This window comes from Nomascus leucogenys, chromosome 3 (assembly GCF_006542625.1).
Source record: "Nomascus leucogenys isolate Asia chromosome 3, Asia_NLE_v1, whole genome shotgun sequence".
Taxonomy (NCBI): domain Eukaryota; kingdom Metazoa; phylum Chordata; class Mammalia; order Primates; family Hylobatidae; genus Nomascus; species Nomascus leucogenys.
Window position 1 is genome coordinate 22,024,658 of NC_044383.1, and position 16,905 is coordinate 22,041,562.

Here is a 16,905-nt window from a genome sequence, read left to right on the forward strand (position 1 = left end):
ACCCAACAAGATGTTTGAAACTAGACATCATTATAAAAATAACATTACCTTCAGCAAAACTGTGCCATGATTGATTTTTCACAACTTTCCTGTTTTGCAGAGAAAAATGTAATGCTAAGCAAAAATGGTTTTATTTGTATATCCATTCTAGCTTTGTTTGATTATATGATTGAAAGTCCAATTCTTATCTGTTTATGGCTAAAGCCTGGATTCTAGTCGGTGATATGATCAATATTATATAGAGAACTCAGGATAATGTAAAAATCTAGAGAAAAGCTAATGCAAGCTAATAAATTTACATCATTAAGGAGCTGAAATTTTTAGCTCTTTATTAAACAAACAAAAGAAGGGCCCTTATATCTTCACAAAATTTAATGTGAGTCAGACCCGAGTTAATGATCTACACATTAGCCAAGGTTTGGACATGAGATGCAACATCTGCTATGCCTAAAAGTAATTGTATACTCAGAAATGTGCCTAATTAGCTAACGGATAGGTCTCTGGCATTGACATTTCCAAGGATAAATCCTAAAAGGGAAATAAGAAGTCCATTGGGAAGGAGGAATGTACAATTACATAATGTAAAAAAAACATACTTAGATCAAACTCCTTTAAGCATGGGCCATAATCCTATGTGCTTGAATTTTGGTTTGTTTTCATTTTTTAGTTATGTTTATTATTTTTATGGATATAATTAATTTGTACATTCTTATACAAATTCAAACAAATAATCCTACAAGAAGGATCCCTTTTGCCACACAAATTTCACAGTCTTCTCTAGATATAACAATTCTGTGCAGTTTGCTGTACATATGTCTGGATTTTGTTCTATACATTTACATATATGTGTTTAAATTTAGAATTATATATTTTTGTTTTGTTTGCTTGTTTTACACAAATGGGATTATATCATGGGATTATATCGAATATTGTTTTGCAAATTGTTTTTACAAATGAAATATGTCTTAGAGATCTTTCTATTTTAATGAATACAGATTATCTCATTCTTTTTCATTGTTGCATAATATTTCATAGTATAGATGTGGTATATTTCATTTAACTGTGCCTTACTAATGGACATTTTGTTGTGTTCAATTTGTCACTATAACATACAACATTGCAATGATTATTCTTTCTGTACACATGGAAATACTTTTTAGGAAAAATGCTTATATGAAGAATTGCTAAATAAGAGGCTATGCATACATTTCAATAAACATTGAAATTTTTTGCCAGAAGAGCCAGTATCAATATCAGCACCAACAGTAAATAGAACCTTTCATCATCATCTTCTTTCATTTTCCTTCTTCTTCCTCCTCATCTTCTATATTTATGGGGGAAACACTGATTTTTCACTGTTTATTTTATATTTCTCTTTTTGCATCTTTTTATATGTTATTGGCCATTTGCATTTCTTATTCTGTAAATAGCCTGCTCATATTCCTTTCTCTGTTTATCTTTTTTCCTTATTGGTAATGGAAACTCTAAATATTTCAGTCTACTAGATTGAAAGAAAATAGTTGCAACATATGTTATTGCCTTTAAACTTGATATCTTTTGTCAGATAATTTATATAGAGTCAAATTAATCAACTTCTTTGTCTAACTTAAAATCTGCTCCAATATTTATTTCTAATTTTTTTCTTTATTTTCTTATTTTATAATAATGCTTTTCACCTTTAAAAAATAAATGTTTTTATCTTTATCTTGAATTTATTTTGTAGACTGTTTTAAATATGGATCTAGCTTAATTTTTTTTCTCAGATTGCTACCCAGTTGCCTCCAGCTCTTTCTTCAATTACAGAAAATGTTATTTCTAATATGCATTTATATCTGGTTTATCTTCAGATTCTTTTGACTTCTACTGATTTAATCTATTTTATTTCCTATTCATCACTATAGCTTTCTAGTATATTTTGTTGTCTAATAAGACATGTACCCATCATTTTTTCTAAAAATTGATTTATTCTTATATATTTTCTGTTCTGTAATAATTTGAGAATCAATTTGATAGGTTCCATAGAAATTTGATTAGGATTGCACTGAACTTAGATTTATGAAGGATTTATTGAGTCTTCTCAACCATAAATATACTTATTTTATCAAATCTTTTTTTACACCCCTCAGTAAATGTTATGGTTTTCTTCATATTCATATTAGAAAATTTTATTTTATAACTATCACTGTTGTATAGATAGATAGATGATAGGAAGATAGATAGAATCTGCCATGTTGCTGAATTTTCTTAAGAGTTCAAATAGAAAATTCAAGGAAGACTGCCTGACAAACTACTTAGATTTTTATATAAATCCAAATGATATTGACAGTATCTCTTTCTTATTAGTGGCCATTATGTATTTTCCATATCTTATTGCATTGTCTAGGACCTCCATTATTATGTTGAATAGTAGCGATCATAACAGCCATAGTTCTCTTGCTCTGGATTTTAATAGGAATGCTTCTAATATTTTAACATTAAGTGATATGTGTGCTGTAGGGACGTGTTCATATAGTTTGTATCCCACAAGTCAAAGCAAACTTTTGTGTGTGTGTGAAGCAGCTTCAATCTCACAGACAGTGTTGGAAAAGACTTAATTGTGGAAGGTTTCCTCATCTTCAGTCACAATCTTTTAAGGAGCCCCCAGGAGCATCTTGAGAAAGGAGCCCTAGTTAACATTTTCTATCACTTTTTAATGTTCCACATTGTTCTCCCATTAACCCAAATTAACCCAAGGACATAAAAATTCCTCACCTTTGATTAAAATCAACCAGAATTGGTCTTATATGTGTCAATTCTGTCTCAATTCTGTCACCATGCAACTCTGCCCAACATATTCACTGCTGCCCAAAGTGCCTGAAAGTCATCATTGCAACAGCCCATCTAGGCAGCACCATTCCTAGTCCCCTGAAAATCAGTCTTTACTATTGTAAATCAGTCTTTACTATTGTGATGACTCTTAATTTGGGGCCTTTTAAAATAACTCTCCTGACATACATCCAGATGGACCTAATGGATATCTGGTTAGGACCTCTTCTGTCCAGAGCTCATCACTCCAGGCAGTTAGCTTTGATGTGTGCGTGACCTAATGTTTCAGAGGTTGTCTATCAATCAGGATAAGTTATTCTGGACTCGTTTAGTATCATTTACTGTATGCCTAGTACTGTACTAGAATATTTAGTGAATAACAAAAGCATAAAAGATACTGGCTTTTTCCTACAATTTTTCTACAATTTCTCACATTGTAATTGATTCACAAATATAAACAAGACCTGTTTCCACGTCTGAAAAATTATTCTTGGAGGAGGGGCATTCTTAAATTGGGGCCTAACAGACATAGATCAGTATAGAAGGTCTAGAAATATGTTTTGTTTTGGACTGATGCATCATGATTAGCATCATGATTAGTAGGTCCATCTTGGATGCAATCAGAATTGGGAAACATATTATTGTATTTCTCTCTATATTGAAGCCCTTGCTTCATAATTAGACACTAAGTCACCATCATCTCCTTTTCACTCATATTCTGACAAGTGCCAAGCCTGCCTTATGTATCTCCATAGGAAGTCCATTCCTATAACCACATTTACCTCCACCTGGAGTATTGTAAGTATTTAGCCTCACCTGGAGTATCCCTATCTAAGTGGCCTCCACACCTCCAATTTCTCATCCCCCAATCAGTTATATCACTGTGATAGCTACCATCGCAATCTTACAGAGAAGCTTCAAGCATGCCAATCCTATCCTCAGAAACGTAATGGTTCCCTATTGCCTACAAACTTAAGTCCAGACTTTTTACATGAATGTTTAAGATCCTGGATGACCTTTCCTACCTCCTTACCAAGCAGTGGGTTTTCCATAATCCAACCACATATAACTGCACAACCTAAGTCCTTACCTTTGCTTATACTGTTACATCTCCTGGAATATCCTCCTCTCTTCTTATTCCAAGGCCTTAGTCCAATACCAAAACATTTCCTGCATTATTTCCATCTCTCATTAATTCTGTCTTCCTCTGGACTTTTCAGTCCTCTTAAACTATGTGTGGCAATTAAATCACACTGCTGTTTTATATATATGTAGCCTTTTTTTACCCTTCTCTACTAGATAGATTGTAAATCCTCTGAATAAGGTGTTGTGGGCTACATCATTACTATATTTTCTTAGGATGATCACAGTGCCTAGAACCTAGGGCCTGTGTGACATTGAATGGATCATGCAGATAAACTGAGATAACCAAAGATTATAAGGCTGCCCTTGATTGGAGTAATTTCTATTCACGATATTTTGCATTTGTGGCCCAAAAGAGTACATATAAGCCAGCTTTAGGCACTGAGTAAACCGAAGTAGCAATTGTCAACTTTTTTCTCTTCCCTAGAATATTTACAATGTTGCCCTACTCACTTGCTGTTAAATACCAAGAGGGAAATGGTTAAAACAGATTTCTGAGCCTATTGCTTTTCTTCACACATTTATGAGCAAAAAGTTAGAAAGAAATTCACAGCAGAAGTGCATTTAGAGAAGGCTAAGAGCAGCAGAAAACCAGATGACACATCCTGGAATGGGAGCAATCAAGGTTCTATTCAAGCCTTTCCTTCTACCCTCTGCATCAGAATATTTCCCCCTTTGAAACTGCTGCACAGTTGCACAGGTGTATTGAATTCACACTGATCCACCAAAAAACAAGAAAAAAATTGTTTTTATGTCAACAGCATCCAGAAATTTCAGCAAATTATTTAAGATGTAAAGATTAAAAATAATCCACTAGGGATTATCTCCTACTAACAGGAAAGTGATGATACTTTTCAGCTGCAAATAATCTGTTGATCTAACTAACTGTAAAACTGTAGAAAATATAATCTGTTTGTAGAAAAAAAAAAATTGTCCCTAGTGCTGTGCCAGGTAATGGGAAGGCATATGCCTAGACCAGGAGTCAGCAAACTTGCTGTAAAGGGTTAGGTAGTAAATATTACAGATAGTAAATCTCTGTTGCAACTACTCAACTTGGCCTTGTAGCCAGAAAGCAAATTATATAAACAAATGGTCATGTCTGTGTTCCAATTAAACTTTATTGACAAAACAGGCAGTTGGCTTGCAGCCATAATTTACCCAGGGCTGCACCATATGTTCTTTGATTACAGTGATCACATCTTTCTTAGTAACCATTGCATCGTCCATGTCCAGTTTAGTGCCTGACTTTAGTGACTATAAATTTAAAAAAATTAATTTTACAAAAGTATACTTTCTGTCCCCAGAGTGCTTACTATCTAATTTTTATTGTAAGACAAAACAGGAAAATGTAGAGTAAGAAAATTTCAAAGATTGTAAACATGAGATTGGCTCCTAGACTTACCGTAAACTCTAATAAGGGTTTATATTTCAACTAATCCTATCTCCATATCTCAAGAAGTCAGTTTTCGTAACTACTGAAAATGGATTTAGGGTTAGAATTAGTTATAAAACTGCTACAATCAATGGCTTTTCAGGTTGCTTTTCTGAAGCTCAGCTTAGGTCAGAAAACCAAAAAGAGGCCCCATAAGGTTCATAAGATAAACAGAGACTGAGGTAGCCCCTCTCTTTTCACCTTTACCTGCTATTTATAACACATTAATTTCTCTCAGAACATGGAAGGGTCAGACTCCATTACCACCATCAGCAAAGTCCTTAAGAAGGGCTAAATAAGGGAGATATAGCAAGAAAGCAGGCATATTCAGAAAGACAGGATTATTTGATATGGAATTCTTTCCCTAGCCAACACAGGTCATCTCCTGGGGGCCTATAGCTGGATCTTGGTTTAAGATAAGTTGATGACTGGTATATAAATTAGAATTCCAAAAGTAAGCAGATAGTATACTCAGGATAATTCAAGGATAGTTTATTTACAAGGTGTGGATAGCATATAGGGAAGCCACAAGGGATGATAATATCCCAGGGTTAATAAGAGCAGAGACATCATCACCCCTAAGCCCAAAAGGACGAGGGGAGGAAGAGTTGTGGGAATCCTGAAGAAGAGAGTCATCTTGAACACCCAGATTATCACGTGAGGGACATGGCCAGCCACAGGTAACCTCACAGGGAGGGAAAAGGAATGTAATTCTCCATTCTCATTTCCCTTCCTCTCTTTGATGTCCTGCCAGGGCTCCTGTTTGGTTGAACCAAACCAGGTCCCAGGGGCCAGGAAGCCTGTTGGCATGGTCCACATTGGTCAGCCTCCAAGGACAGGGAGCAGGGTGGAGAAGGTTGAGAGCAGTTCTGGAGCAACAAACAGAAGATGTCCAGCACAGCCAGAGCCCTACAGAGCTGATAGCTCATTACCCCCAAGGCTGTCTGTTGAGGGTTGTTAGGTACATTGGGATGACATCAATTGATCATCCACACACTCCCATTTTTCTCCTGAATGAGATTTTCACCACTATCTACAAGGAAATGAATTGAGCAATTTTCTGTTCCCTGCAATGTAAGGAGATCTCTTGCCAGTCACTCTCATTTACCAGATGGTAGGTGATACCGTGAGGTCTGTTTGACTCCTTCTAAGGCAAACAAACAAACAGCCAGGTAGACAGGGCGTTGGGGTCAGGAGCCCTAGTTCTCAGCAGTGGCTCTGCCCCTGGGTGACCACAGGGAGGTCACTTCTCCTGGGGCTTAGTTTCACTTTCCTAATTTAAAACATAAAGTGACTGGATCTGATGATCTGTGATCAGATCTTTTAACCTAGCATTCTATTGAAATCATTTAAAATTTTGTAAAAAAAAAAAAAAAAGTGTTTGTGCACATGAGCATTTTCCTATCATAATAATAACAGCTCCTTCTTATCAAGCACTTACTACTCAGTAGGCACTTAAGCACTGTGCTTAGCTTGTTCTCTCTCCCCATCTCTTCCCTTCCATTTTCTCCCAAAAAAAAATATATTTAAATCCTCACAATAATCAGTGAAGCACTTGAGTCTTTTTCTTGTTTATCCTTCAGTGACTTGCCCAAAATGCATGGTTAGTAAGTGGCAGAACGAGAATTCTCACCACTCTCTAATCCTCAAGATCATGGCCCACTTTCTCCCTGCTGTTGTCTCACTTCCCTAGGTCAGGCACACATAGCTAAAGATCCCAAGTGTGTATTACCTACCCCTACAGGACAGGCCTCAGGGCAACGCTGGAGGACCATTTCCCAGAGGGAAAAGGTTTGGCAGTTTGGGTATTGAGGTCCACAAGAATGACTCGCAGCTTAGGAGAGGTTAGGGAAAAACAATTCTGGACTAGGACCATCAAGTCCTGTGGAGGCCTGGGGGTGACAGAGCTAAATACCAGAGCAGGCCTGAAGGCCAAGGAGACTTTGATGCAGAGCAGGAGTGCTTCCTCTCACCTTTTTAGATGTTTTTTTTTTTTTTTTTTCTGTAAATAGCCTATAAACTTCATTGCAATCTGAAGAAGCATTTACCCATTCTCTCCATAGCAGCCTCAGAAAGCTCTGAAGCAGCAGCTTCTCTATCCTACCAAACTTTCCAGAGACCTCAGGCAACAGAAGATTGGGGTTCTTAGTTCCTTGTGATCTGGTATATCTAAGCAAATTGAGCCACCAGAGCCCATGCTGGGATTGCTACTGATTGTTCTGCCACCATCTGGAGAGCCTCTTTGCCATGTCTTGGCTGCCCTTTGAAAGCCAAGCTTTTCTGTTGCTTATTCCAAATGGAGCCAATGTCTAAAGAGCAACTGTAAGGCCAAGATGCCCCATCTGTGAAGCTCCCAAGGTAGTCTGAGGCTAAGAGTGCTTTTCTGACCCATCCTCTGAGCTTCCAGTGGGCGAGAATCCTCTGAGCCAACACGCAGCCATCCTGATAGCCTGGTCAGTGAATGGCACCTACCATGAGATGCCAGGGACACAATTCCCCTGAAAAGAAAGGATTTGCTGGCCTCTCTCTGCAAGGGAAATGGGGGCTTTGGAGTTCATCGATGCTGCGTCTCAGAATGGATTACTCTACTGGCATAGGCAGTAAGTAAGCCAGGGTTATTCCTCTTTACTGGCAGGAGCCGTACCAACAGAAAACCTTGGCAGCCCCATTTGACCTGGATCGTGAATTTGAAATTCTCTGCATGGCCTAGCAAGGCCTCTAGGTCCCACTTTGTTCTGCCAGAATCGTTTCCTTGTCCTCATCAATCCATGTAATCCCTTCCTTATTATCTGGCTACACTGATGGTTTTAGCGTAGGTTGCCTCTGAGCTGCCTGAAACCTGCAGTCTGTTACCACTGCTGTTGCCAGAAATCTCAGCCCAGTATCCAAGGCCTAAGGGACTCTGGGGCCCACCATCCAGGCACCAGGATGGAAAGGACCACTTGGTCTGGCTGTTCTTGACTCAAAGAAATGTGAAGATCTTTTTAAAGTAGTCTATAAGTGATATAAGATGATAAGATGGTTTATGCTGTATGTTGATCTGCCCCTTGTCTGTCCTCACAGCCTGTGCTGACATGTCAGCAAGAGATACATTTTCCTTCTACCGGTTTGCTGATTCTCCCAGCTTCCCATCACTGACAATCACTCCGAAATAGCTGGAACTTCATTTCCTCTTTAAACTGTGACACCTGGCTCTTTGGATTGCTTTCATGAATGGGATTTCACAGATGAAGAAACTGAGTTACAGGGAGACCAAGCAAGCCATTAAAAGTAACAGAGCTTGTCAGTGGAAGAGCTGAAATGCAGGGAAGGAAATAAGACTGGACACCTCTCTTACTGCATGGTGGGCATGGGACTAGGCCTCTTACACATCCCCTTTAATTAATTGCTAACCCATACTGGATATGGACATTGTTCTCATTATTGCTGCCGCCTGTGAGAACTCCTAGTCCCAGCCTTCATGGAGTTTGCAGCCTGATGTTCTTTCGTGATACCACAGTGACTTAGGTTTATTCTACCCATTTTGAAGAACTGTTCCTTTCATATTCTCTTCTTCTAAAGCTTTCCTCTTATTTAGAAATTGAAATCCATGGATGACTAAACTTGCATTTTATTTCTTCTTGCCAAAGCAAAATTGAATCAAAAACTCATGAAATTCATCATTAACCAGGTTCCTTTTAGTTTGTCCCTTAAACCAACTTTCACCATCCACTCTGTAAAAGGCAACAATAGGCATCTGAAAGAAGGGGTTCTGTCTGCTAGAAAGTTAGAAAGTAGGTAGAAAAAGACCCAGAAATTCTACTCCTGCAAGAACTCTTGCATATGGGAACCTGGAGAGAGACAGTTTTAAGAATGATCAACAAAGCTTGATCATGATATATTTTTTACATGGAACAACCCAAATATATCAATAATAGAATGGACACATAGAGTGTGGGATAGTCATACATGTAATCCTACCCAGTAGGGACAATGTGTGAACTCCAAGTCAAGGCATCCCTGAAGATCAACCCCAAAACATAATATAGAGCCACAGAAGTCACAAGAGAATGCAAGTCATATGTCCATTTATATGACACTGAAAAATGAAAAACTAAATGAAATAACATCACATGTTCAGTGTGTAGGTTGTGAAACTATAAGGCAAGCAAGGGCATGATTCCTCAACTCATCAGGATGATCTTTGGGCCTGGGGATGTGCAGAAGGGTTTGACTGAGAAGGAACCAGAAGGTCCTTTTCAGGTAAACGTTCTATGTCCTCATTTGGAAAGTGGGAACCAGGTAGTCTTTCTTGTGCTTCTTCTTTAAAGTGTATAGATGTTTTCTGTAGATCCTTTCATATGTGTGTGTCTCTTTATACCCTAGAATGTAAACTTGATGGGGGTAGAGTTTTGCCTGTTTTATGTATTGCCAGGTCATTAACACCTTCAAGGGGACATTACAGATAGCTGACATTCAATACCTATTATTGAATCAGTGAATGAATTTCAGCCTCTCTTTGAAAGATTAACAAGAATGTGTATTAAATTCTCCCTGTGAATCCACTGTGTTTTCCCTTTGCATTAAGTTAAAATTTAGACACACTTCCATCTTAACTTCATTTTGAGCTTCTGCTGGCTGTGGTTCCAAGCCACAGCCTTAGATTTCAGTTTCTCTCTTCCTCTTTCCTCCACACAACCCTAACTCCTGTAAGACTTCAACAAGGAGTAAGGTGCCCAGAAAGAGAATTTGCAACCTTAAAATTCCTCTTTAAAATTTAGAATAAAATATAGAAGCAAATCAAAACTTCACAATTTTATCTTATTTATGAGCTTGGGTTTTTAAAATAAGGACCCCTCCTTTCTAAATCAGACTGCATTTGTGTTATGAGAAAAATATGATTGGAAAAAGAAATCCTATAAACAGAGAAAACAGATATTCAAGGCGCAAAACACAAAAATCCTAGCCCCTCTTCTGAGTATATCTTTTAAACCCGAAATGCTACATCCTATTGAATTGCTTCCAATTAGCAAATTAGAATCGGAGCCCAGAAAAACTGACTTAAAGTCCTTTCAAAATTGAGATTCACCTGGTCTCCACCCTGGGTTCAAATGAAATTGGCTCTCTTGGTCCTGTCTCCCTATGCACACAGAATTCACACCAGTCTCTGGGGGGCGTCACCAGTGTGGGTGGAGGACAGTGGACATGGGCAGCTGCCCCTGTTGCAGTGATTACTTCTATGAGGTTTGCCCTGTGCCCTGTCACTAGTTCACTAGTAGAATGTGGGCCATGGATGAAAATTAAACAGCCTGGATTAGGCCTCATCCTACCTTTCCCCAGTGCCATGTAGAACTTACAATGGTGTTTTGGGTGTCACCTGGAGAGAATATTGTCAAGAAGAGACCTCCAGAATGTGTAACAGACTTAACCCTGTGATCAGCAAAAAAAGCTATAAAAACAGAGGGAGAAAATCAAAAAAGAAGGTCAGGGCATGTAAGCAGAGAGTCTCAGGACAGAATTCAATGAAGATTTAAAATATTTGAAGATAGGTGGTCCAAAAAGCCTCTTTTGAAAGAATAGACAAAAATGAAAATAGGAGGGTGGAGCCAAGATGGCCGAATAGGAACAGCTCTGGTCTACAGCTCCCAGCCTGAGCGACACAGAAGACGGGTGATTTCTGCATTTCTGTTTGAGGTACCAGTTTCATCTCACTAGGGAGTGCCAAACAGTGGGTGCAGGACAGTCAGTGAAGCGCACTGTGTGCCAGCTGAAGCAGGGCGAGGCATTGCCTCACTCGGGAAGTGCAAGGGGTCAGGGAGTTCCCTTTCCTAGTCAAAGAAAGGGGTAACAGACGGCACCTGGAAAATCGGGTCAGTCCCACCCTAATACTGTGCTTTTCCAACGGGCCTGGAAAACAGCACACTAGGAGATTGTGTCCCGCACCTGGCTCGGAGGGACCTATGCCCACAGAGTCTCACTGATTGCTAGCACAGCAGTCTGAGATCAAACTGCAAGGCAGCAGCCAGGCTGGGGGAGGGGTGCCTGCCATTGCCCAGGCTTGCTTAGGTAAACAAAGCAGCCAGGAAGCTCGAACTGGGTGCAGCCCACCACAGCTCAAGGAGGCCTGCCTGCCTCTGTAGGCTCCACCTCTGGGGGCAGGGCACAGACAAACAAAAATTCAGCAGGAACCTCTGCAGACTTAAATGTCCCTGTCTGACTGACAGCTTTGAAGAGAGTAGTGGTTCTCCCAGCACACAGCTGGAGATCTGAGAATGGACAGACTGCCTCCTAAAGTGGGTCCCTCACCCCTGAGCAGCCTAACTGGGAGGCACCCACCAGTAGGGACAGACAGACACCTCACTCGGCCGGGTACTCCTCTGAGGCAAAACTTCCAGAGGAACTATCAGACAGCTGAATTTGTGGTCTCACAAAAATCCACTGTTCTGCAGCCACCACTGCTGACACCCAGCCAAACAGGGTCTGGAGTGGACCTCTAGTAAACTCCAACAGACCTGCAGCTGAAGGTCCTGTCTGGTAGAAGGAAAACTAACAAACAGAAAGGACATCCACACCAAAAACCCATCTGTACATCACGATCATCAAAGACCAAAAGTAGATAAAACCACAAAGATGGGGAAAAAACAGAGCAGAAAAACTGGAAACTCTAAAAAGCAGAGCACCTCTCCTCCTCCAAAGGAACGCAGCTGGATGGAGAATGACTTTGATGAGTTGAGAGAAGAAGGCTTCAGACGATCAAACTACTCCGAGCTATGGGAGGAAATTCAAAACAATAGCAAAGAAGTTAAAAACTTTGAAAAAAAATTGGACAAATGGATAACTAGAATAACCAATGGAGAGAAGGGCTTAAAGGAGCTGATGGAGCTGAAAGCCAAGTTTCGAGAACTACGTGAAGATTGCAGAAGCCTCGGTAGCCGATGCGATCAACTGGAAGAAAGGGTATCGCTGATGGAAGATGAAATGAATGAAATGAAGAGAGAAGGGAAGTTTAGAGAAAAAAGAATAAAAAGAAACGAATCAAGACTCCAAGAAATTTGGGACTATGTGAAAAGACCAAACCTACGTCTGATTGGTGTACCTGAAAATGACAGGGAGAATGGAACCAAGTTGGAAAACACTCTGCAAGATATTATGGAGGAGAACTTCCTCAATCTAGCAAGGCAGGCCAACATTCAGATTCAGGAAATACAGAGAACGCCACAAAGATACTCCTCGAGAAGAGCAACTCCAAGACACATAATTGTCAGATTCACCAAAGTTGAAATGAAGGGAAAATTGTTAAGGGCAGCCAGAGAGAAAGGTCGGGTTACCCACAAAGGGAAGCCCATCAGACTAACAGCTGATCTCTTGGCAGAAACTCTACAAGCCAGAAGAGAGTGGGAGCCGATATTCAACATTCTTAAAGAAAAGAATTTTCAACCCAGAATTTCCTATCCTGCCAAACTAAGCTTCATAAGTGAAGGAGAAATAAAATACTTTACAGACAAGCAAATGCTGAGTGATTTTGTCACCACCAGGCCTGCCCTAAAAGAGCTCCTGAAGGAAGCACTAAACATGGAAAGGAACAACAGGTACCAGCCCCTGCAAAAACATGCCAAATTGTAAAGACCATCGAGGCTAGGAAGAAACTGCATCAACTAAAGAGCAAAATAACCAACTAACATCATAATGACAGGATCAGATTCACACATAACAATATTAACTTTAAATGTAAATGGGCTAAATGCTCCAATTAAAAGACACAGACTGGCAAACTGGATAAGGAGTCAGGACCCATCAGTGTGCTGTATTCAGGAAACCCATCTCACGTGCAGAGATACATATAGACTCAAAATAAAGGGGTGGAGGACGATCTACCAAGCAAATGGAAAACAAAAAAAGTCAGGGGTTGCAATCCTAGTCTCTGATAAAATGGACTTTAAACCAACAAAGATCAAAAGAGACAAAGAAGGCCATTACATAATGGTAAAGGGATCAATTCAACAAGAAGAGCTAACTATCCTAAATATATACGCACCCAACACAGGAGCACCCAGATTCATAAAACAAGTCCTGAGTGACCTACAAAGGGACTTAAACTCCCACACAATAATAATGGGAGATTTTAACACCCCACTGTCAACATTAGACAGATCAATGAGACAGAAAGTTAACAAGGATACCCAGTAATTGAACTCAGCTCTGCACAAAGTGGACCTAATAGACATCTACAGAACTCTCCACCCCAAATCAACAGAATATACATTTTTTTCAGCACCACACCACACCTATTCCAAAATTGATCACATAGTTGGAAGTAAAGCTCTCCTCAGCAAATGTAAAAGAACAGAAATTATAACAAACTGTCTCTCAGACCACAGTGGAATCAAACTAGAACTCAGGATTAAGAAACTCACTCAAAACCACTCAACTACATGGAAACTGAAAAACCTGCTCCTGAATGACTATTGGGTACATAATGAAATGAAGGCAGAAATAAAGATGTTCTTTGAAACCAACGAGAACAAAGACACAACATACCAGAATCCCTGGGACACATTGAAAGCAATGTGTAGAGGGAAATTTATAGCACTAAATGCCCACAAGAGAAAGCATGAAAGATTCAAAATTAACACCCTAACATCACAATTAAAAGAACTAGAAGAGCAAGAGCAAACACATTCAAAAGCTAGCAGAAGGCTAGAAATAACTAAAATCAGAGCAGAACTGAAGGAAATAGAGACACAAAAAACCCTTCAAAAAATTAATGAATCCAGGAGCTGGTTTTTTGAAAAGATCAACAAAATTGATAGACTACTAGCAAGACTAATAAAGCAGAAAAGAGAGAAGAATCAAATAGATGCAATAAAAAATGAAAAAGGGGATATCACTGCCAATCCCACAGAAATACAATCTACCATCAGAGAATACTACAAACACCTCTATGCAAATAAACTAGAAAATCTAGAAGAAATGGATAAATTCCTGGACACATACACCCTCCCAAGACTAAACCAGGAAGAAATTGAATCTGTGAATAGACCAATAACAGGCTCTGAAATTGTGGCAATAATCAATAGCTTACCAACCAAAAAGAGTCCAGGACCTGATGGATTCACAGCCGAATTCTACCAGAGGTACAGGGAGGAACTCGTACCATTCCTTCTGAAACTATTCCAATCAATAGAAAAAGAGGGAATCCTCCCTAACACATTTTATGAAGCCAGCATCGTCCTGATCCCAAAGCCTGGCAGAGACATAACGAAAAAAGACAATTTCAGACCAGTATCCTTGATGAACATTGATGCAAAAATCCTCAATAAAATACTGGCAAACTGAATCCAGCAGCACATCAAAAAGCTTATACACCGTGATCAAGTGGGCTTCATCCCTGGGATGCAAGGCTGGTTCAACATATGCAAATCAATAAATGTAATCCAGCATATAAACAGAACCAAAGACAAAAACCACATGATTATCTCAATAGATGCAGAAAAGGCCTTTGACAAAATTCAACAACACTTCATGCTAAAAACTCTCAATAAATTAGGTATTGATGGGACATATCTCAAAATAATAAGAGCTATCTATGACAAACCCACAGCCAATATCATACTGAATGGGCAAAAACTGGAAGCATTCCCTTTGAAAACTGGCACAAGACAGGGTTGCCCTCTCTCACCACTCCTATTCAACATAGTGCTGGAAGTTCTGGCCAGAGCAATCAGGCAGGAGAAGGAAGTAAAGGGTATTCAATTAGGAAAAGAGGAAGTCAAATTGTCCCTGTTTGCAGATGACATGATTGTATATCTAGAAAACCCCATTGTCTCAGCCCAAAATCTCCTTAAGCTGATTAGCAACTTCAGCAAAGTCTCAGGATACAAAATCAATGTACAAAAATCACAGGCATTCTTGTACACCAATCACAGACAAACAGAGAGCCAAATCATGAGTGAACTCCCATTCACAATTGCTTCAAAGAGAATAAAATACCTAGGAATCCAACTTACAAGGGATGTGAAGGACCTCTTCAAGGAGAACTACAAACCACTGCTCAATGAAATAAAAGAGGATACAAACAAATGGAAGAACATTCCATGCTCATGGGTTGGAACAATCAATATCATGAAAATGGCCATACTGCCCAAGGTAATTTATAGATTCAATGCCATCCCCATCAAGCTACCAATGACTTTCTTCACAGAATTGGCAAAAACTACTTTAAAGTTCATATGGAACCAAAAAAGAGCCTGCATCGCCAAGTCAATCCTAAGCCAAAAGAACAAAGCTGGAGGCATCACGCTACCTGACTTCAAACTATACTACAAGGCTACAGTAACCAAAACAGCATGGTACTGGTACCACAACAGAGACATAGATCAATGGAACAGAACAGAGCCCTCAGAAATGATGCCACATATCTACAACTATCTGATCTTTGACAAACCTGACAAAAACAAGCAATGGGGAAAGGATTCCCTATTTAATAAATGGTGCTGGGAAAACTGGCTAGCCATATGTAAAAAGCTGAAACTGGATCCCTTCCTTACACCTTATACAAAAATTAATTCAAGATGGATTAAAGACTTAAATGTTAGACCTAAAACCATTAAAATCCTACAAGAAATCCTAGGCAATACCATTCAGGACATAGGCGTGGGCAAGGACTTCATGTCTAAAACACCAAAAGCAATGGCAACAAAAGCCAAAATTGACAAATGGGATCTCATTAAACTAAAGAGCTTCTGCACAGCAAAAGAAACTACCATCAGAGTGAACAGGCAACCTACAGAATGGGAGAACATTTTTGCAACCTACTCATCTGACAAAGGGCTGATATCCAGAATCTACAATGAACTCATACAAATTTACAAGAAAAAAACAAACAACCCCATCAAAAAGTGGGTGAAGAACATGAAGAGACACTTCTCAAAAGAAGACATTTATGCAGCCAAAAAACACATGAAAAAATGCTCATCATCACTGGCCATCAGAGAAATGCAAATCAAAACCACAGTGAGATACCATCTCACACCAGTTAGAATGGCCATCATTCAAAAGTCAGGAAACAACAGGTGCTGGAGAGGATGTGGAGAAATAGGAACACTTTTACACTGTTGGTGGGACTGTAAACGAGTTCAACCATTGTGGAAGTCAGTGTGGCGATTCCTCAGGGATCTAGAACTAGAAATACCATTTGACCCAGCCATCCCATTACTGGGTATATACCCAAAGGACTATAAATCATGCTGCTATAAAGACACATGCACACGTATGTTTATTGCGGCACTATTCACAATAGCAAAGAATTGGAACCAACCCAAATGTCCAACAAAGATAGACTGGATTAAGAAAATGTGGCACATATACACCATGGAATACTATGCAGCCATAAAAAATGATGAGTTCATATCCTTTGTAGGGACATGGATGAAACTGGAAAACATCATTCTTAGTAAACTATGGCAAGGACAAAAAACCAAACACCACATGTTCTCACTCATAGGTGGGAATTGAACAATGAGAACTCATGGACACAGGAAGGGGAA